Genomic DNA, 23889 nt, shown 5'->3' on the forward strand with positions numbered 1-23889 from the left:
TTGAAAGAAGCCAGTAAAGTCAGGACAAGGGATGAGGAGGAAAGGGAGGGAGGAGAGCCAACAAAAATTCCCTGAATTTAGGAGGTAGAATGTCATTTTTCCAGGAAAAGCAAGGAAGACAGCAAGTGCAGATAATGGTGGGGAGGCAGGGAGGTTGAATGTGTAGAAAAACTGGAAATGTAGGGGTGGGGCCAGGTTTGGACAGGCTTTGGGTTTTATCTTAAACTTGGTAGGGAACTACATGTCTATGTCTTGCTGAAATGCCACTTCTTTCATGAAGTCTTTCTTTCTCTCCATCATCTACACTTGATGTGTCTTTAACTGATACCCTTGTACTTTGTGATTGTCTTCTATGCTTAGTATCTGAATCACATCCCTCTGCACTTGGTATTTGTATCCCATTTATCTATGTACATATTCTATCACCTTATTAAGCTCTTAAGATAGCTGACTGAATCTTAGTGATGTCTGAATCTCTACCAGAACCTAGCTCAGGGGCTTATTTGTACTTATTAGATGTTTATTGAACGAATGGACCTGCACCAAAGCAAATACCCTGGTTATTCATAATATCCTCCCACTGTGCCGCCCCCTTTCTCTCTGTAGTCACTCATTTTACCATTTTTCTTTGAACATAGTGAACACTTAACATATTTTTCACTCTTTAATTCCTTCATTCAGTTATTTACTCATTCAAGGAGGGACAGAGAAGCAGATGAAGGGAATTCCTTCCTCTTTAGATGTTAATTGGAGTCAGGATGTAGACCAGAATCAATAATACCAAACCAAAGCACCAAGGGGCCATGGACTTGAGCTGTTCTTGAATTTGAAAGATTTGAGTAAAGTGCTCCAACTATTGCTGTACAGCTAATATGAGATACTCCCAAGAACTAATGTATCAATTTAATCTCTCTCTGTCTCTGTCTCTCCATTTTTCTGTCTTTTCATCTCTTTCTCCTCTTTTCACTTTTAGGTGCTTAATAATTTAACCAAATAAAATTGTATATGGAAAATTAGGAACAAAAATGTCTAGAAGTAGATTGGCAACTGGATATTAACCTGAATCTATTGCCACACTCTTTTAGTCTTATTTTTTTCTTGCTTATTTTCATTCATTCACATTCTGCAGTCACGACAAGTATTTGTATGTATGTATAACACTAACGTATAGAATCAATTTGTTACCCTTTTGGGATTTTTGCCTTGGAAATGAGAATCTCCTTGAAAGAGAAATGCCTCATGTAAAGGCTTGAATCTCTACTGTTTGACTCTCTGGTTGATTAGAGGAAATTGGAATTGAGTGCCAAGGCTAAGGACAAATATACCAGGCAAGAGGTGAAGGAATTATTTTTTCTTTAGGATAAATGCTTTTAAGAAGTGAAAAATCAGTAGTTACCTGTCAGAAGGATTTTACAAACATTTAAGGAAAAAAATGTGTAATGGAAAGACTACTGTAGATGGATGCAGTTGAATCTTGGTCCTCTCATAAAGCTGTATAACCTTAGTCAAGTCAATTAACTTATCTGAGTCTCAGTTGCCCCATCTAAAACTGAAGGTATGAGACATAACATCAGTCCTATAAGTTATTTTTATAAGGATAAAATGAAATAATCTGTATAAGCATTTAGTAGTCACTAGGTACTAAATTAACATTATGAAGTCTATACATAAAAAAATCCAGGTAACTTGTTGAAGACTATAACATACTCTTAGCTAAGAAAATTAAAATAGAAACACATCAAGGGCTGTTTTAAAATTAATAGGATAAGATTCAGAACATATAAATATGTTCTATTATAATGAATGAAATGGGATACTGGTGGCCCTGAAGCTAGGAACTAGGGGTAGGTTTGGTAAGGCAGGCTGAGCCTAAGTCAATTTTAGAACTGAGTGGTTACCATAGAGATCTTTCTAAAGAGATCCAAGGGGAGGTAAGGCAGGTTAGCCAACTGATGACTTCCAGAAATCATTGCTGTTTTAGGTCATATGAACAACAAGATGACAAACTAGACATTTTCTCCAAACCCCATGATCTCCCAGACCTCTCCCCAACAAAAATTATGTGCCCAAAATAAAGCAACTTCAGCTGTTGCCATGGTTCAGGACATTAAGAATACAAAAGAAGGTTAGAACACACACACACACACACACACACACACACACACACACACACACACACCCCAATCCCAAACCCCCAAAACTGATAACTGATGCTCATTGAATCTGTCCTCACTCAGCCCCCACTCTCACTTCCCTTGCAACTGACAGTATAGCTACACCAGCAGACTCAAGGATGAAATATCGATTTTCATCAAACATACCACTACATCCTACTCTTCCCTTCCTCTTTCCAGTTCCATAGAGACTCTGCCTCCAGGCTTCAGAAGTTTTCTTGGTCCTCAACAACCAGTTTGGCCACAGCCCTTTAGGAGCAAATGCATGCTGGGAGCTGCAATTTGGAAGCATCAATGCTACAAAATTCAGAACTGCTGATTCCAGGGAAAGCCAGCTCTTCTGGTGCTAGGAAAAGTGGGCTCTTAACTGCTGATGTGGGGCCAGAGAACAAAATAACCAAGTGGGTAAGACAAGTCACCAGCCCAGGACACTATATATGTGGGGAACAGTGTGGCACTCCACCTCTTCCAGCTCAGGGAAGAGCATGGAATTCATCTGGGGCCAGTTCTGACCACTCAAAAGTCAGCTGGGGTAGAGATCTAGGTGAATGAACTATTAATTACCAATATGGGAGGAGGTTAAGATGCTTTGAGATCTCATCTCAATATTCTCTTCTCAATCTATCTTCTCAATCAATCTCAATCTAATCTTCAAGGAATTTACAACCAGAGTTGGAGGAAGTCAGGAGTATGCTATAAGGAAAATAAGGAGGAGGAAAAGACTGCTGGGTACCAAATATTTTAGGGAAGAAGAAATCTCAAAAACTCTGAACATAAACAGAAATTATCAATAGGAAAAATGTTAGAAAATGATCTAGAGATGAGACAGAAGTTCCTGTGGAATTTGAGGAGAACATGGTAACACAGCACACTGTTGCTGAGTGGTTTAAAAAAACCCACACATAAAAACCAAATGAGAAAATACCTCCAAGAATTTCAAGTCAAGTAAGGAGGAATCGGCAGAAACAGGAGAAAGGGAGGAATTTAAAACAGGTGGCTTGTAAGAATTCTTTACTTGCTTGGTGGGCTGTTTTCAGCATACCTTAGATATGTCTAACTGTGCTTCTGAAAAGCTTGGCTGCTTTGGTAGCAACAGAGCCTGTATGTCCTGCCCCATCTTGGTGAGCCTCTTGATCCTCAATACCAGAGCTTTGGGGATTGTTGCATATGGAAGGCATGGTCCTAATGGGAACCTGTATGTTCCCATTATTGGACCACCATTTTCCCAATCCACAAGATGCTGAAGGTAGCCCCTAGGCATTAGGCAATGTATACTTCACTGAAGGCACATTCCTCTTGATCGTTGATCAGAGTTGGAAGTGGTAATAAGACTAATGAATGGCAGTTTGAATCCATACTGCTATTTTGAAACAATAAACCAGTAGAAAATCACTCAGACTTAAATGGAATCAAGGACTTTTAGCTAGGTTTTTAGAGGTCTCACTATGTGCTAGGTACTTACAAACATCTCATTTGATCTTCACAACAACTCTGTGAGGTAGATGCTATTATTATACCCATTTTACAGTTGAGGAAATTGAGGCAGATAGAGGTTAATTGACTTGCCCATGTTCACACAGCTTAATTGTATCTGAGGCTTGATTTCATCTCAAGTCTTCCTGACTTCAGGCCCAGAACCCTATCCATTATGCCTCCTCACTGCCTTTAAAAAGGTCTAATGGTCTTGTTGTCTTCTAGTCACTGAAACTGGAAGACTGATAGACTTTAGAAGCAATTTCCCAATTCCCAAGAGTGTTCACTTGTTGCATCTATTGGGGTTCCAGGATGAGAGGCATCTTGGCAGTTCAGTAGAGAGTAACAGACTTAGAGATGAGACCTGAGTTAGAATTCTGCTTCAGATGCTTACTAGCTACATTTCAGATACTATATGACCTTGAGAAGTTAAGTCTCTTAAGCTCTCTCAGCTTCAGGTTTGACATATGTTAAATGAAGGATAATAATAACACCTACTCACAGGGCTGTTGTGAGGATCAAATGAAATAACATATGTAAAGTACTTGGCAAACCAGAAAGTGCTATGTAAATTCAAGTTGTTATATTTTGGGCTTTATCACATACCAACACAATTAAACTCACAAAATAATTCCAGTTTTGCTTTAGAAAATAAGGAATAAAGTAATTTCTCAGAATATAGACTATTTTTTTCTGTCTTAGAATTGATATTGGTTTCAAAACTGAAGAGTATTAAGGGCTAGGCAATTGGGGTTAAGTGACTTGTCCAGGGTCACACAGCTAGGAAGTATCTGAGGTCAGATTTGAATACAGGACCACTTCTATCTGTTTACAAATATTTTATTTTTCCAATTACAATTAATAACAATTTTCAGCATGTTTTCAAAATTATAAGATCTTAATTGTCTCCCTTCTTCTCTTCTCTTCCCCCTTCTCAGTGATGGTAACTTACTTGATCTGGTTTATACATGTATATAAAACATACCTCCATGTTATGTTGGTCACTGTTTTAAGAGAATACTCAAGTAAAACCAACCCCCAAATAAAATGTAAATAGACTAATGTGAAAGATAGTATGCTTTGATCTACATTCTGACTCCAACAGCCATGGCCTCCTATGCCTGGCTTTCTAGCCACTGAACCACTTAGCTGCCCTAGAATATAAACTATTTTTTTAAACCCTCACCTTCCATCTTGGAATCAATACTGTGTATTGGCTCCAAGGCAGAAGAGTGGTAAAGGTTAGGCAATGGGGGTTAAGTGACTTGCCCAGGGTCACACAGCTAGGAAGTGTCTGAGGCTGGATTTGAGCCCAGGACCTCCCATCTCTAGGCCTGACTCTCAATCCACTGAGCTACCCAGCTGCCCCCTAGAATATACACTATTAGAAGAATCTTTAGCTCAGTAATGAACATGACCATCTAATTATCAATTGAACTACCCAGGTCATGGTCCATGAACCATCAGGGGAATTTAGTCCAACAACATGCACGTCTTTCCTTCTAGTTCTATATAATAAAACAAGGGCATTAAGGACTATCCTAGAAATATTATATTCAATTATTTCTATAGAAAAAAATTATAGAGGAGACAACAATAGCTTGGGATGGCCTCCCAACACTGGGAAGAAAGGAAGAGAGAGAGAGAAGGAGACTAGGTAAGGAGAAGGACCATAACTGCCCCTCTTACTTAGCTAACCTCCAGTAAGAGGTATTTGGGGCAGCTGGTGGCTCCATGGATGGAGTGCTGAGCTTAGAGTCAGGACGACATCTTTCTGATTCGAAATCTGGCCTCTGTTACTTAGTAGCTTTGAGACTCTGGGAAAGACACTTAACCCTGTTTGCCTTAATATCCTCATCTATAAAATAAGCTGGAGAAGGAAATGGCAAACAAGGGCAGCCAGCATCTTTGCCAAGAAAACTCCAAATAGGGTCACAAAAAGTCAGATATGACAAATAACTGAACAACAACATATTTGGCTCACCTCCAGTAAAAGCAGACCAGACTACCAAAACAGAAAACTAGGCTACAAGGGGGATGAGTGTTTCTGGGCCATGAGAAGAAGGAAAATAAGTAGAAATGAAATTGTCAGGAGCTTGCTCTCTTCACCTCTCCCTCCTACCTCACAAATTGGCGGGTAAGAAAATGACAGGATGGAATGTCAAAGGCTAAGAAGTAAAGAGCCCTATGTCCTTCTTGTCGAACTAGATCATTCCTCTTCTCTCAGTTCTACCTCCTTAGAGGTGATGGACGCAGTGCCTATCCTTGTAGAAATCTTTGTCAGTAGAAGTCATTTTAAAAGAAAATCTGATCCTCATTGAATGAAAAGAATATCATCTCCCTTCTAAGGTCTAAAGCATCAAACCAAGAAGCTAATTTGTAAAATCCCCAATAGGATAGCTGAATGATCTATAGGAGAGGGAATTACTACCTTCTACATATGTCTTTATTAGGAAGTTATCCCTTCTATTTTTGACCCATTGGTTAATATTATACTGTCTGGAATGAGGACAGGGAGAAGCAGATCATTCTATTATCCTCATCCCCACTCAAATAGCCAGAAAATTTCATTTATTAACTTCAAACAACCAGAATGTGTCAGCTATTAATTATGAGATTGAAAGGAAAGCTAACACCACTGCGAACATCAAACCTGTCTTGACCAGAATACTTGCTACTTTGATGGATGGATGATATCCATAATCATGTCCACTATAGTTCCAAAAAGAAGAAAAGCTATGATGATGACAATAAGGTATGAATAATTATAATATTCTCAAGGAAGACACTGCATTCAAAAAGGGTTGACTAGAACAGAGGTTAGAAACATCCAGTCTTTGACCTGAAGGGACATGATGGAAGTAAGTGACCAAATGTACCTCAGCACTTTACAAAATATTTACAGATAATTGCCAAATAATATGAAGCCCTAAATGTGGGATACAAAGCCTACTGATTAGAAATGCAGATGAAGATGCATATTTTTGGATATGGGCAATGTGGGAATTTCTTTTGCTTGACTATGCATATTTGTTACATATTTGTCTCTTTCCCCCCAAGAGGAAGGTGGGAAGTGGAAGAAAAAATAAATGCTTATTAATTTAAAGAAAGAAAAAAATTTAAAGAAGGTCAGCATTCCTTTTCAGTGTGGCAGATTTCAGATTGATGTTTTTGTGAATTTGCTGCTGTTTTCAGTTGAAGCTTTTGCCTACATATGATCTTCAAAATTTTTTTTGAGTTCTAAGATAACATTGATTTGGGAAGTCACAAACCCAGCTTTTACCTGGTAAAGCCATGAGGCTGGAGTTTGAGAACCAGTTGCATCTGAATTCTCCTTTCTACTGCCCCTGAGATCTGGCAACTCCTCTACTCAGCTGGAAACTCTGGCAGGTATATAAAGCTGGTTGGGGGCTAGGAAGCACATCCTAGCCACTGCTGAAGTCAGTGCCTTTCATTTTTCAGTATGATCACCTGGCCCTGCAAGCTAGAAGTCTGAATTTGGAGGCATTCCAGCTGGATAGGGAGAGTGGTACCTGGTGGTAGGGCTACTCTTTCTGCCTACAGCATCATGCTGTGAAGGGAAGGGTAGGAGGGGGGTTGAGTCTTGTCCAGCACTTAGCACAGTCACTGACATGTTTTAGGTGCTTAATAAATGCTTGCTGCCTGATTGCCTTGTACACTGAGCAGAGTTATACGTATTATAGTGAGGAGGACAAACAAGATGTTTTATGCCAGCCCCCATAGGCAGGAAACATAGCTAGAGTTTACAGGATGTGCTGTGGGTTTCAACATGAGCTAAGTGGTTGCCATGGAGATTCATCTAAGGGGAGCAAGGAGGCAACTGGGGGCAGGTTAACAAGGGACATTTTGTCACCAGAGAACTCCAACTGGAGTCAGAGTCATGGAGGACATAGAGACACATGGGGAGAGAAGATGAGGGGTTCTTACCAAGGTAGAAATTCATTCATTGTTTGCTTACTCTCTGGAATGCATGGAGTACATGTAATACAGCTTGTAATTGGGAAAACATCCCAATCTGTGGTAGTTTGAAACACAAAGCATAGACATTCATATTTAAAATACTGCATACCCTAAGCCAGTGAATATCCACCTGAGTGATGCAGAAGTATTTTAAAGGTCACTCGCTCATTCAATTTAAGCTGTATGTCCATTTTTATCCCTGACACTCCCATTCTAAATGGATTGCCATGGCACATTGCTAGATCTCACCAAAATGTTCTCTGCTGCAAAGAAACTTGGCTATAGAGCATAAAGAATAGGTCCAGGTAACTGTTATACATTCTTCTTTCCCAAAACACATTTAGAGATTGCATTTACGGGTATGGGGGCAAAACCACAGTATTTATTTGATATTTGGGCAAGAGCTAGCTAGAATTTTTTTTGAAGGAAAATAAGATCAAAGGACTCTAGGGTTGTAATTGGTCAGTGAACTTAGATTTAGAGTTTGAAGAGATTTTAGACATTATCTAGTCCATTTGTCACCTCTATTACTTTTTCTCAAACTATATTTTATGTGTGTGAAGGTTTTCTAGTATGGAAGATCCCTCTACTGATTCAGATTGGCAACTCCCTTGTATCTTATTGGAACAGATGGAAAGGATTATATATTTAGAGCTGAAGAGGACTCTAAAGACCATTTACGATGTTAGAATACATTTGTCCAACTATTTCATTTTAGAGATGAGAACCCTGAGGCATAGAAAAGTCAAGAGAATTGTCCAAGTTGACACAGGTAGTGACAGAAGCAGGATTTAAATATTCAGATCCTTAGACTCCAAGGCCAATGTTCTTTCCACTGTACACACAGTCCTTAGAGAATTACGTGGGAAATTTAAAGATTAAGTGATTGTCTCAGGGTCACACTGCTAATACATATCAGAGGTAGGACCTGAACTCAGTCTTCCTGAGACAGAGGCCAACTCTTTATATACTACTCCATCTTTCCTCTTTTCACAGCTTTCTTGCAAAAGATCATCAAGGTATTTCATACAAATTGAATATCAAGAATCTACTGATTATTGCAGATTATTGCCTATTATTGAAATTATCTTCTTTCTCCTGCTCAAATCGGTCCCAGTCAGATTATATATGTTGTTGTTGAGTTGTTTCTGTCATGTCCAACTCTTTGTAACTCTTATTTGGGGTTCTCTTGGAACAAGTACTAGGGTGGTTTGCTCTTTTCTTCTCCAGTTCATTTTACAGTTGAAGAAATTGAGGTAAACAAGGTGAAGTGACTTGCTCAGGGTCATATAGCTAGTAAATGTTTTAGGCCAGATTTGAACTCATGAAGATGAATCTTCCTGATTATTCCAAATGCAGAGCTCTATCCACTGAGTCAAGTGGTTCAGTCTCTCTCCCCACCCCAACCCTTCTCTCTCCATACATACACACATACACATATCCATATGTGTGTGTGTGTGTGTGTGTGCATGTCTCTGTGTGTGTATGTCAAAAGCTGGTGGTTAGAATAAAAGCACATTTTAGTTCAAATAGCATGAAAAGAATGTTGAATGTTGAATTTGAATACTTGTTTTTGATTTTTACTTAGTTGTAAGTCTGACCTTGTGTATATATTACTTAATTTTTCCAGGTCTCAGTTTTTTTATTTGTAAAACATGGGGAGGAAGTTGGTATAAATGGTGTCTCAGTTCTCTTTCAACTCTATATCTATGATCCTACAGAAAGAAAGTGCATTTGTAAAAAATGATTCTCCAAGGAGCTTTCCTTGAAGGTCTCCTGGAATTTATGAAATGATTTTGCTGATGATCTTCATTTTCTGCTATTCCCCACAGCAGTCTCCTTGAGGACGAAATGGGAATTCTGTTGATGCTAGAGAAACTGAAGTTCTGCACAGCGGTCAATAGAAAATAATGGATATCAATTACACAGCTGGGAACTGCTGACTTGATCAGATTTTATAACTTTTTACTCTAGGGGTCTTTTTAATAAATCCATGGAGAAAAGTGTCATATGTTTTATAGGAATGTTCTAAAGTGAGCCAAGGCAGAGTCAAGTAATAGAAAAGCAATAGATTTTGGAGTTGGAAAACTTAGTTTCAGGTCTTAGCTATGGCACTAAATGCTCATGTGGACTTTAATTACTTAGCCTCTGAACCTGTCACCTCATCTAAAATGGGGATATTGGATTAGTTGCTCTTTAAGGTCTTTTCTAGTCCTAAAATTATGTCATTTTCAGTCCAAGTAATTTTACTTCATTCCTTTCCAGGCTCTGCTCCTGACTCTCTGAACTACTTTGACCACATTGCTCAATAAGTCTTCTCTCTCCTGTCCCAATGCTCCTTCCTCTGATTGATTAAATCCTCCCAGCACTCCCATTTTAAGGAAGTGTGCCCACCCACATGGGTACCTTCCCCATTGTACCTCCTTACTCCCTAGCCCCCAGCTGCCTTTTAGCTTTTTTGTGTATGTGATATCCTTCCACCAGAATGTAATCTCCTTGGGATAGAGCCAGATAGATGGTGGATAGCAGGAAGAAATAATCATGTTCTATCATGCAACTCTTCCAAAGAGATCTATCCAATGCAACAAACTGAGACCCGATGAAGAAATCCAAGAAAAAAAAATCATAGTTAATTTTTTAGCCCAGGTTGGTAAAGAGATATAGATAAGGAAGTCTGTAGATACTGGAGATAGGATCTAGCTGGAAATAATCACTTTGAATATTCCAGCAAAGAAAAGAAATTGTGGTGTACCAAGACAAGAAGAGAATCCAAATCTGGCCTAAATTTGTCCAAGGTAAAGGAATAGGTCCCAACTGGCATCTCTGTTTTCTTACTACCTAGTTTGAAGTAACAGATCCAGGGATAACTGAGGAAGAAACCTGTATATAAGGGTGATATTTAGGGTGAGGGTTGTATAGATCAAATAACAAGTCCACAGTTTTGTGGCTCTGACCCTAGGATCTGAATGAGATCCCAGTTCCACTTCCAGCCTTGTCTGAATCCTATAGAGCAATATCTAGGCCAGGAATAACAGAACAAAGGGGAGGTAATGATTATATTTCCCTGAATCTTCAATTAATTGTTATTAAGTGAACATAGAAGCAGTCTACTGGACTCCTCCATGGAGCAGGTCCAAGGATTGGGTGGATCAGTCTAAAGCCCAGGTTAGGTATTTGCAGAGTTTATACCAGGATGACTGTAATCAGACGTTGTCCTGGATCATTTTGGAAGCATTGAAAAGTTGCAGGTCCATAGCTTGAATTGTCCTAAGAATATTGGAATAGCACAGTGCTCAATACCCCAAAGGAAGCACTGTAGGAATCTAGGATACACAAAATCAGCTAGACCAGTGATGGCAAATCTTTTAGACACTGAATGCCCAAACTGCACCCTCATGCTATATATGTGCTGGGACTCCAGACAGAGGATGGGTCATATGAGAAATGTCCTCAGGCAAACCTGGAGAGGGGAAGGGGAGCAGCCCCCTCCTGCACATGTGCCAGAGGTTTGCCAACATGGGCCTAGATACTTCCTCCAGAAGTACAGAGTTCAGACCTTATCTAAAATATAAAGCCAAGAGAATGAGCAAATAAAAAAAAATTTTATGGTGACACAAACCTAGAAGAAGAGAATGACTCCAAAATATTTATGAGCAAAGCCTCAAAGAAAAGCATAGGTTCAGCAAAGATCAAATAGAATTTCCGGAAGAGATGAAGCAGGAGTTTAAATTTTTTAAAGATTTTTTTTTTAAATTAATGAAATGAGAGTTTTAGAGGAAAGAACTAGAAAACAAATGAGAATCTTGGAACAAAGAATTGGAAAGGTAATTAGAAATTTGCCACAGAAGTATAAAACTTTGCCTAAGCAACAAATGCCCTGAAATTCAGAATAGACCAAGTAGAAGATGACTCCAGGCAACCATAAACAATATTGAGACAATTAAAAGACTAAGAAAAAGGAAAAATAAAGTAAAGTATCTTAAAGTCAAAACAACTGGTCTGGAAAACAAATTGAGGAGAGATGATTTAAGAATCTCTAGACTACCTGAAAATCATGACCAAAAAAAAAGCCTAGAGATCATATTTCAGGAAAACATGAAAGATCCCTTAGCTATTGTTGTTGAGTACTTGCAGTCATGTCCAACTCTTCATGACTTCATTTGTAATTTTCATGGCATAGAGACTGGAATGATTGCCTATTTCCCTCTCTAGCTCATTTTATAGATAAGGAAACTGAGGCAAACAGAATTCAGTGACTTGTCCAGGGTAACACAGCTAATAAGAGTCTAAAGCTATATTTTAACTCAGGAATGACTTCATGGCCTGACTTCAGGTCTGGTACTCTATTTGCTGCATCACTCAGCTACACTGATCAACACAGTGATCAACCACAAGTCTTAAGGACTCATAATAAAACATTGGTACCCACCTCTAGATAGAAAGGGACATGATCAATGTAAGAATTTATTTTCACTATACATTTTTGGGACAGGGTTTTACTTTTGTTTCTTTCTTAATGGGGTGGGGTGGAAGGGAGGAAGAAAAGTTGAATTTTTGTTGCAAAAAAACCCCAACTATAACAAAATAAGTTCCTTGAGGTAAGGGATTGTCTTTCTTTGGATGAATGAATGGCACTTAATAAACACTTCAGATATGATTACTTACTTGGCTTGACTTACAATCCTCAGGATATAGTATGATATCCTGAACAAAGGCATTGAATTGAGAGTCCCAAAATCTTGAGATCAAATTCTATCCTTGATATTACCTGAATGACTTAGGGGAATAATGATGATGATGATGATGATGATGATGATAAGGGTTTGGAGGAGAAAGAGGAGGATAATGGCTAATATTTAGATAGTACTTTAAGCTTAGCAAAATACTATATAAATATTTTCTTATCTGATTCTTACAATTCAAAGGGATATGTATTATTTTTATTCCCATTTTACAGATGAGAGACAGAAGTAAATTGCTCAGGGTCATACAGATAATAAATGTCTAAAGTTGATTTAAACTCAGGGCTTTCTTTTTTAATTCTTTTACATTTTTAAAGTTTAATTAATTTATAATATTTTTCCATGGTTACATGATTCATGTTCTTTCCCTCCCCTCCTCCCACTCCTCCTCCTATAATCAATGAGCAATTCCACTGGGTTTTACATGTGTCATTGATTCAGACTTATTTTCCTATTATTAATATTTTCACTAGGGTGATTGTTTAGAGTCTACATCCCCAATCATATCCCCATCTAACCATGTGATTGAGCAGTTGTTTTTCTTCTGTGTTTCTGCTCCCACAGTTCTTTCTCTGGATGTGAATAGTATTCTTTCTCATAAGTCCCTCAGAATTGTCCTCAACTTAACATTTTCTGACACCTAATCCAACACTCTATTCACTGTGTTACTTACTAGTTACCCTAATGACTTCCATTCTCCCAGCCTCAGTTTCCTCATATATGGGAGATTAGACTAGATGATCTTTTTTTTCCTACTCCTTCATTTTTTTCTATATGCTGAAGCTTACCTCTGTTCTGTGGGTGGAGGAAGATACTTTTCTTCCCTTGTACTGTGCCTGGGATTGGCTTAGCTTTCTGGGTTTCATACTGATCACTCTGTAGAGGTAGCCTGGTTGGCCTGATATGTGGAGGTTTACAGCTGTTCAGTTCAACTAGGTAGAGCTGGGTTCTGCCTGATCCTGCCAAGGCTCGACCTTATTGGATTGAGTTCCTCCCATTGCTACCTGTGATGATTGTCCAGCCTCTATTCTGGCTAGATTATGCAGAGCCACTTTCCTTCCCCTGCTACGTGTAAGGTATAGCTTTGATTCCTGTTCTCACTTTGCTGAGACTGGCCTGAGCCAGCTATTCTATCTTTTCTTCTGTTTGGACCTTATCTGTTAAGGCTTGCTCTGCACTCCCTCCTCATACATACTCCAGTGAGATGAATTGTCCTTGCTATCTCTTGACATTGTTCTGGGCTGGAACACTGCTTTATCCTTTCTTCCCTTGGTTCTGTCACTCCAATATTCGTTTGGGGGCATTCTTGTTCTTCTGTGGCCATTTGGTTGATGGGTTTTGAGTGTTTCTTACTTTGCCATTTTGTCCTGATCTACTGCTGCCATGGTGACTGTTATGGTGGTTGCTTCTAGTTCACAATATTGCTTCATGTCTTGCAAAACTGCAAAATTGATGGGGAGATAAATAGAACTACTGACTCTTGGATGAGTAGTTGCAGTGGTGTTGTGAAGCTCAAATGAAATAATGGGTAAAAAGTATTTGACAAACCTTTAATCACTGAATAAAAGTATATAATTATTATTATTATTATTATTAACACACAGTTACCATACTTAGAGTCTAGTGATTACTTCATTTTCTAACTCTTCTATGTACTACTGCTGAGCTTAAGCAATAACTGCAGAGTAATATGGGAGTCAGTTAATAATGTTTATCAAGTAGTCTCGGGCAGAGGCTGAACTATATTTACACTTTTAGATTTAATTTACCTTATTAATAAATTATTTGGTCTAAACAATCAACAAAATAATAAATAAATCTCTGACAATGAAACATTTCCAATTGGCTAATAAACTGGTTAGAGCTGGCTCCAGCATATCCCTGTATATTTTTAAAAGAATGTAAGATTTATTTGTTTCATATATTTTAAAAATGAACTTGAAAATATCAAAGCCTCCCCCTTTCTTGTAAATTCCCCGAGGGGATATCTTTGAGCTAAGGGCAAGTCTTAGGCAAATTGCTGTCTTTAACTTGTGCTCTCTTTATGATGGGGATCTCTTTTAAATTAAATTAAACTTAATTTAATCCTGCCTTTGCATTTGGATTTTCTTCCCATTACACTTTGCTGAAAATAAAAAATTTATGTAATTAAATAAACACCCCATTATTTGAGAATCAAGAAATTGCTGATAACTAGGGGGAATCTGAAAAGATTTTCTATAAATGATAGCACATTAACAGAGTATTGAATGAAGATAGGGACTACAAAGAGGAAATCATCAACCCTGCAGAAGAAAGAAGATGAGATATGGAGTACTGAGATTGGTAGAAGCTAGAGCAGGCTTGTTAAGGACTTAAAATAATAAACTGAGAAGTTTATAGGCTATGCATGAAGCAAAAGAGAGCTATTAAGAGTTCTTGAACAGGAGAGTGAAAGTATGAGCAATATTTTAGGAAGGTTTTTTGTCATCTGAGTAGAGGATAGAGTAGAGAAGAGAGAATGGAAATTAGTAATCCAATTAAAAATCTATTACAATAGTTTATGTAAAATTCACATATACAATCATTATCATATTACCTGCTATCTTGGGGAGGCAAGAGGGGCAGGAGGCAGGGAGAGAATATGGTTTACAGCATGTCAGAAAAAGATTATTGAAAATTGTATCGACATGTAATCTAGAAAAAAGAAAAATTTTTATGTTTTTGAAAATCTAGGTAAAATTAATGTCTCTACTGGAGTGGAGGCCATAGGAATGAAGGAATCCAATATCAAGATAAGATTTTTCCTGTTGGGGGAACCCATTCAATCCACAACATGTTTACTTTTTTTTCACAGAATCTCTGAAATTACTGTCATTTGAGAAAACAATTTCATCAAAAGAAAGTATTGTGCACAGCCTACCAAATCCAAAACTATCTGTGATCTCCACAATTAAGTCCAAGCTTTTTAAGGTATTACTTTTTCATAGCATAGTCTATCTATATTATAGAGCTCTATCAAGAACTCTATAATTTATATAATATATAGATAATATTATATATATATATATAATAAATTCATACTAGCAATGTTTGTAAAGAACCCTATTTGATGAGAGGAAATTTATGTCCAGATCATCCATATTCTTTAAAAATTGTCAGGAGGAATCAGCAATTCTTTTTTTCCCCCTTTTTATTTAGAATATTTTTCCATGGTTACATGATTCATGTCCCCCCCTCCCCCTCCTTTCCTCCTCTCTCCATGAGATAACAAGCAGTTCCACTGGGTTATACATATATCATTGTTCAAAACCTATTTCTATGTTATTCATATTTGCAAGAGTGATCTTTTAACACCAAAAACCCTAATCATATCCATATCAAACTATGTGATAGATCATATATTTTTCTTTTGCATTTCTGCTCCCATGGTTCTTTCTCTGGATGTGGATAGCATCTTTCTTATAAGTTCCCCTGGATTGTCCTGAATCATTGCATTGCTTCTAGTAGAGAAGTCCATTACATTCTATTGTACCACAGTGTATCAGTTTCTGTGTACAATGTTCTCCTGGTTCTGCTCCTCTCACTCTGCCTCAATTTCTGGAGGTCATTCTAGTTCACATGAATTCCTCCAGTCCGAAATATGTGTTTTTTACACTCTTAACTGCATGGTGCTGTAGAAGTTTTCAATGAAGACCCATAATTTGGATCTAACTCACTGCTAAAACAACTCTAGAAGACATTCCTGTCTTAGCATCACAGAACTGTCAAAGATTTGAGAATCTATCTATGCTGACTCCTATTTGATAAGGGAATTCTTCAACATTTCTCACCAGAAGTCTTGTGGGCTTTTGAGTTCACCAGTGATGAGGAACTTCTACCCTTCCTTCTAAGGCATTCCCTATCTAGAAATCTAGTCATTTGGAGTTTTCTTGTGTTGGACTGAATCTGCCTCAATAATTTCCAGCCACTTGTTCTAGTTGTTTCCTTAAAAGCCAAATGGAGTAAGTCTAACCCCCCCACGTGACAAATGTCAGAAGACAAATATTCCATTTCCTTAATATCTTTTCTTCATCAAACACATCCTTAGTTAGTTCAAATTGCCATCATGTGGCAGGGTTATAATTCCCTCATCAAGCTCCAACTCATCAACAGCCATAATAATGATGAGGATGACTAATATTTATATAGCTCTTACCATGTAAATGCTGTGCTAAGTGCTTTATAAATATTATTTCATTTGATCTTTACAGTAACCTTGGAAGTTGGATCCTATAAAATTTCCATTTTATAGATGAGTAAATTTGGGCAAAAAGAGGTTAAAATGACACGCCCAGGGGCACATACCTAGTAAGTGTCTCAGTTAGATTTGAATTAAGATCTTTCTGACTCCAGGCCCAGAGCTCTATTCACTATATTACCTGGTAATGATAACAAAAAAACCCCTAATATTCATGTAATACATGAAACAGGTTTACAAAGAACTTTACAAATGTCTAATTGGGTTTTCATAACAATCTTGGGAAGTAGGTTCCATTATTATCCTAGTTTTGCAGATCAAATGAGTTAGACAGAGATCAAATGACTTGCACAGGGTCCCACAACTAATAAATGTCAAATGTCAAATTTGAATTCAGGTCTTCCTAATTCTAGACCCCATGTTCTATCCACTGGACCACCTAGTCTAGTGCACAGAACATGGGTAGGGAATCTTCTGTGTGGGGTCTAACGAGTGGGTTTATTCCACCTCCTGCCTGCTCTGCACCCTATTTCCCCTCTGTTTTTATAAACCTTTTCCTTCTATCTTAGAATCAATACTGTGTATTGGTTCCAAAGCAGAATAGTGGGAAGGACTAGGTAATGGAGGTTAAGTGACTTGCCCAAGGTTACATAGATAGGAAATGTCTGAGGACAAATTTGAACCCAGGACTTCCTATCTCAGGGCCTGGTTCTCAATCCATTGAACCACTTAGTTGCCCCCATGTTCCTTCTTTTTGAAGGAAGTTCTTATCCTTACTTTATTCCAACAAACCAGAAATAGACCCATTTACACTTAGAGTTTCCAGTCTCACAATGTGTCAGAGCACTGGACCTGGAGTTGGGATAAACTTGGTTAAAATCCCTCCTCAGACACATTAAATATATGACCCTGAACAAATCATTTAACTTTTTTGTGTCTTAGTTTCCTCACCTATAAAATGAGTATGGTAATAGCATCTCCCTCTGAGGCTTAATGTCAGTCTCAAACTCGATAAGGTATAGAAAGGGCTTTGCAAACAGAAAGGAGATGTTATGTTATTTCAGGGGACAGCTAAGTGACCCTAGTGGATAGAGCACCCAGACTTTGTGAGTTTATATTTGGCCTTAGGCACAAACTAGGTATTGTGATGCTGGGCCCAGCACTTAACTTTATTTGCCTCAGTTTCCTCATCTGTAAAATGATCTGGGAAAGGAAAAGGCAAACCACTCCAGTGTCTTTGCCAAGAAAACCCCAAAAGGTCCATGAAGAGAAGGACACAACTGAACAACGACCTGCAAATTATAGCTCGGGTACCCATTCTTCCTTGACACAATTCACAACCTGCCTGGCTGCCTGAACAATCGTGTATTCTATCTCTGTCTAAGCCTGAATCCTTTACTTCCCTAGATTTCTGGGCAACTTTCTCAACCTCGCCCCTGACAACAGAGACAAAGCTCCCTTTTATTCCCATTTGACAGACTAGAGGCAATTAAAAAATGATTCTTGGAGGTAAGCTGCCTACTCATAAAATATAAAACAAGGCACATAACCCTCCTCTCCATATGCACAATCAAGTCCCATAAGGACCCATGGCACTTAGACGCTTGCGCTGCAGGAGAACAATGCCATATGTATTTAAACAGTGAGGAGGAAAGGAAGACAAATAACCAGTGGGGCCTCCACAGAGTGTTTGCAGTACTTTATTTTGGGGCATTTTTATTTATTCATGTCATCATCCAGACTTCTAAAAACAGACATGCGGCATCTCCGGCGTGACATCTCCCCCATGGTAAATCTAATTAAATTGCCATTAAAGCGTATGTTAGCACAATTGTGGCAAGGTGACCGCAGCAGCTACTAAATGTTCACAACCCTATCTTTCTTTTCTCAGTGGCAGACATTCAGTGAAGGGCACGCAACTGAAGTTTTTATAGAAACAGCTGGAACACGAGGATGCTTACCCAGAGTCTAGAGTTTGATGGCCACGCCAAATAAATTAGTGCCTATTTCTTTCCAAGAACTCTTCTTCTTACAAGTCTTCCATGGTTCCTATGGTTCCCAAACTCTTTTGTCTGACATTGAAGGCCCCCTGCAATCTTGACCTCATTTTCCTTTTGTGCTATTGTGAACCCTTCATTTCCACCTGTCTAATGTACCATTCCTGCCTCCCCCACCAAATATATCCAGTCCATTCTCTTTTTTTTCTCAGTGCCTTTGCTCATAGTCTCTCTTTTTATCCAGATCCTTCCCTTCCTCCTCGATCAAGTTCAACCAGCATCTCATTGTAGAATGTGATTTCCTGTTGGAAGACATCTTAAAGATCATTTAGTCAATTTTCCTTATTTTTTATATAGGAAAAACAAAGTTTAGAGAAGTTAAAATGATGTTTTCAGGGTCATTCAGGTAGTAAGTAGAAGAGAGAGGATTGAATTTAGGTTCTTTGATACCAACTCTAATGCTCCTTCTGTTGTAGTATTTAAGGAGCATTAATGAACCTCCGATGTGAGGGCTAGCTGAACCCTTTTCAGGGTTGTTCAACCACCTTTGCTGTCCACCTGTCACCCAAGTCTCTCACTTGTGGTTCCAGGAAGCTTTAGTCTGCAGTGATAGCATGCCTCACCTTAGTAAAACCAGCTTTGCAGATGGGCTAAAGCAGTGTGAGGCCTCAAATCCATCCATGAATTAGGGGGATGCCCACCCCAAGCATGTGAAGACTTCCCCCAGTGGAATAGGCAGATGAGAATAATTTGTTCCAATGGCAATGAAAGCAGCGGAAGGAGACATAGTAGAGTGCTTAGAAGCTGGTTAGACATTGAAGATGCCAAGGTCATCAACCTTATCTCTGGCCATCATCAATCATCTTGACTTTTGAATTGCTACTGGACTTTAATGACACTGGAAGAAAGAATGAGGTTGATGACTTTGTGCAACTGCCTCACTTAAATGCAATTCCCATGCAAATCAAGACATCACCCTGTGTGGTTATTGGTCCTCCTTAAAAATGAATGATGAGGGCTCAGTGTATTGAGAGTCAGGCCTAAAGATGGGAAGTCTTGGATTCAAATCTGGCCTCAGAAAATTTTTAGTTGTGTAGACCCGGACAAGTTATTAAAACCACATTGCCTAGTCCTCACCTCTCTTCTGCCTTAGAACCAATGCACGTTATCAACCTCAAGATTGAAGGTAAAGTTTTTAAAAAAATAAAGGATGAAAATCAGCTTCTAGATCTAGTCAATTCAATTCAACAAAGACTTATTAAGTTCATTTTCTGTGCTAGGTTTTTGCTATATCTCCTGAATTTGTTCAACTTGGGTGCATGCTGTAGAGTTAGATGTGTATTGTGGCTCCTAAATGAGTGCTATCCGCAAATGACTTGAGGATAAAACTCTTGATTTGTTCCCAAGGACTGGAGGGTTGTGTCAAAGATGATTGGTAATTGTTAAGAAGGATTGTATTCCTGTGGAGTAACTTCTTTGCTTCTCTTCTTCCTTCTTCCTCACACCATGCACTAACACAATGTCTGACCTATAGAAAGAACATAATAAATGTTTATTGACTGACTCAAGAAGACCTTGGGAAATGATGACTTTGTCACCATTTTTTTTTTGAGTCTTTACCTTTTGGCAATTTTCAGCACATTTTTTTTCCCTGGATTTCCATCAAGGTGAAGAGGGGATTTTTTCTTCATACCCCTCTAGTTTTGATGGTGACCTGTAGGACAAGCACATGGAATAAGGAATGTGTATTTGCCTGGTAACTCCTAAAATAGCTGCCATCTTCCATCTTTCTGTTTCATTATTTTATGTGTAGGTCAACAACTAGTCATTTCTTTGGAGATGTTCCAGTTTCAGTCCCAGAACCATTACAGAAAGGTCCTTCCTCTTCAAGGCCAAATCCTTAACATAAGAACCCTCTAAATAAGGGGCAGCTGGGTAGCACAGTGGGTAAAACACCAGGCCTGAAGTCAGGAGAAACTGTGTTCAAATCTGGTCTCAGATACTTCCTAGATTTGTGACTCTCAGCAACTCACTTAATCCATAATTTTCAAATTCTTACCACTCTTCTGCTTTGGAGCCAATGCTTAGTATTGGGTCTAAGAAAGAAGGCAAGGTTTTTTTTAAAGAACCCTCTTAATACAAGACCTGAAAACATTTATTTCTCAAGGTAACTAGTGGTTGAACCATAAAGACTGTTAGAAGTCTTGTTTTAGACTTACATAGACTAGGACAAGTTTCTGCTCTTGTGGGATTGTGCTGGAAGCCACCATTGGCAATAGAGAAGAGGAAGAGAGTAACTCCTCCCCTCTTACCAGAACTCCAAGAGAGAGAAAGTACTAGCAGAAACCACAAAGAGATAGTGGAACCATTTTCTATAGCTGTGTTCATCTCAACATTCAATCACCAATAGTTTTCAATTCCATCCTGCTATCACTGGGAACTCATCAAGAGTTGCTTTGTCATCTCTTGTTCAGCTATTTTCAATCATACCAGACTCCTTATGACTTCATTTGAGGTTTTCTTGGCAAGGATACTGGAATGGTTTGCCATTTTTTTCCTACAGCTCATTTTACAGATGAGGAGATTGAGGAAAACAGGATAAAGTGACTTGTCCAGAGTCACACAGCTATCTTCTGAGGTCAGATTTGAACTCAAGAAGATTAGTCTTTCACATTCCAGGTCTAGAACCACATCCATTGTACTATCTAGCTCTATATGTTATCTCAGGAAGATATATTTTCCTATATAAGGAGCCAGAGCAGAAGACCGGTTTTATGAGATGTGTTGTTCAGTCATTTCAGTTGTGTCCAATTTGGTGATCCTATTTTGGTTTTCTTAGAAGAGATACTAGAGTATCCTTGTCATTTCCTTCTCCAGCTAATTTTTCAGATAGGGAGATTGAGGCAAATAGGATTAAGTGACTTGTCTAGGGTCAACTAGTTAAGTTTTTGAGGCTAGATTTCAACTCACTAGGATCAATCTTCCTGATTCTAAGCCCAGTGCTCTATATCATCCTTTCTTCTCTAGGAATTAGGGCTGCAAAAATAAAGTAGTATACAGTCCTTCCCTTCAAGGAACTGATAATTTGAAAAACATTTTTCCCTCTCCTGAACTCCTGAAATTTATTATCTATGACATTCATCTGGCATTTAACGTAGGGGCAGGAATATGAGTGGATTGGTGATTTTATTGGTATAGGGAATTCCTAGGTGAAGAAACGCTCTACTAATGCAGTTTGGCAACTTCCCTGGAATTTATTGTCTTAGAGTTTTGCTAAGGACAAAAGATATTTCTTTTGGTCACATATTGCCTTATGCTATGTTGTTAGTTATCTTTTCTTATCTAATTGCCTTCTCCTCTGAGGTTACCTTTTATGTGTTCTCTATGTATCATTTATATGATCATTTATTCACGTCTCCCTATTGGAATGTGTGCCTCTTGAGATAAAGAACAATTTTTGGCCCTTGCCTCAGGACTTAGAAGATTATCTACCATAAATAGCACTTCAAAAATACTTGTTGATTCATTGTTTGGTTTAGGTAAACATTACAGCAAGATTGCAAGCTTCTTGAGGCCATGGGCTCATACCTGATACTTCTTGCCTCTTCTTAGAGCTTTTAGTATAGCATGTTACAGAGTGGGCATTCAGAAGATGCCCGTGAATTTATTTGATGTCCCTTTTTACTAGAAATCCCATTCTCTAATGATGTTCTTATTGAACTAGATCTGGGAGGATGGTAAAGATGTGAATGAAAAGAGCAAATATGAAAAAAAGGAACTAAGAAATTAGGGAAGGTACTGGATGTATTTTGGGGTGGGAAAAATAGACTAGGCAACTTGAAGCTTCTCTCAAAGACTTCATTATCTAGTCAAATCAATAAATATTGACAATCCTTAGACCAAAAATATTTCTGACCAGAGCTTACAATATTATTCTCAATTCGATTTTAAATATAATTAACTGCCTACTAAGTGATGCACTGACTATGGGGAATAACAAGGTGAAAAACAAGACATTCTCTGTCTCTAAAGACTTTGTAGTCAACAAGAAAAATAACAACAACAATAATAGTTTATATAGTATTTTAAGGTTGGCAAAGTGCTTTATTTATAATAACCCAGGACAAATATTATCTCCATTTTGCAGATGAAAAATATTATCCTAACTTTATAGTTGAGAAAGCTGAATAGATTACTTCCCATGGTGTGACATATGCTCTGAACTCTTGCTGCGCAAAAAATTGGGTTTTGAGCAGTTTAGCAACTTGCTTATGATGACACAGGAAGTAAGTTTCACATCTAAGTCTCCTATCTCCAAGGACAACATTCTTTCCACTAAACTATGAACATTGGTAGGTACTATCCAAGGTAGAATATTCTTGGAGCCAAGTGAGAAAAAGGCAAAATATTTTAGGAAGATGTAAAGAATATGATATGGTAGAAAGACCACTAGATTAAAGTCAGAGCACCTGGATCCATACATTCATACTTAGATGCATAAGTAAGTAAATGAATGAATGAATAATTGTTCAAATGTATTTGTTCCAGATTTTAGCTCTAGAACTCACCATCTATATAAACTTGGATGTATTTCTTCCCCAATATGAACCTCAATTTTCTCTTCTGTAAAATGAGGGGCTTAGACAAGATGATGATTAACTTTATAATTCTTTGAAGTTCTTTCTTTTGATTAGTCCATTTGATGAAATGGATCTCACTTGAGCATTTTAAGGAATCAATGCTAGACTGATGTCTATCTCTCTCCTCCTCTTTCCCCACACAGCTCCTCTTCTAACCTCTTCTTTCTCTACACCCTCCTCCTTTTTCTCCTCTTCCTTTTCTTCAGAATTCCAGGTCTTATATAGATTGCATGGATGAATTAGTCCATGAACCTCAGTCCTCAAAATATGCTCCAATATTCTCTTCCTGGATCAATTTCAAGAAACCATTTGTAAACTATGGGAGAGCTTGTTTCAGTTAAGGGTGACCAAAAGGCTAATACTTTGGCATGCTGAATATTTTTCTAATTGAACTGAGGGCACTGGGATCACAAACAAGGACTATACGTGATCATCCTTTTCTTTCTTTTTATGAGTCAGGTAGGAGAGGGATACCTTGAGTATCTCGTCTCCCAACTGGCTATGGAAATTGTTAGACCACAGATGCCTCTATTTCACTGTGTTTATTCTTTTCTGAACTTAGGGGACTGAGTACTCTAAGATAAATAAATGTATCAAGGTGACTTTTTAAGGTTGAAAGAGCCAGGGGTCCCATCAGAAATGCCATCAGGGATGAATGATAGA

The 23889-nt window shown here is 38.2% G+C and overlaps 1 long non-coding RNA gene across 1 annotated transcript in view; it reads left to right on the forward strand.

Annotated features, from left to right (window-relative positions):
* Positions 1 to 23889, forward strand: part of LOC130456537 (uncharacterized) — a 62067-nt gene that overhangs the window by 36077 nt on the left and 2101 nt on the right. The window contains exon 2 of the long non-coding RNA XR_008915555.1: positions 15207 to 15322. This is a non-coding gene — a long non-coding RNA (uncharacterized LOC130456537). The remainder of the gene's footprint in view (positions 1 to 15206; positions 15323 to 23889) is intronic.

This window comes from Monodelphis domestica, chromosome 1 (assembly GCF_027887165.1).
Source record: "Monodelphis domestica isolate mMonDom1 chromosome 1, mMonDom1.pri, whole genome shotgun sequence".
In the NCBI taxonomy this organism is placed as follows: domain Eukaryota; kingdom Metazoa; phylum Chordata; class Mammalia; order Didelphimorphia; family Didelphidae; genus Monodelphis; species Monodelphis domestica.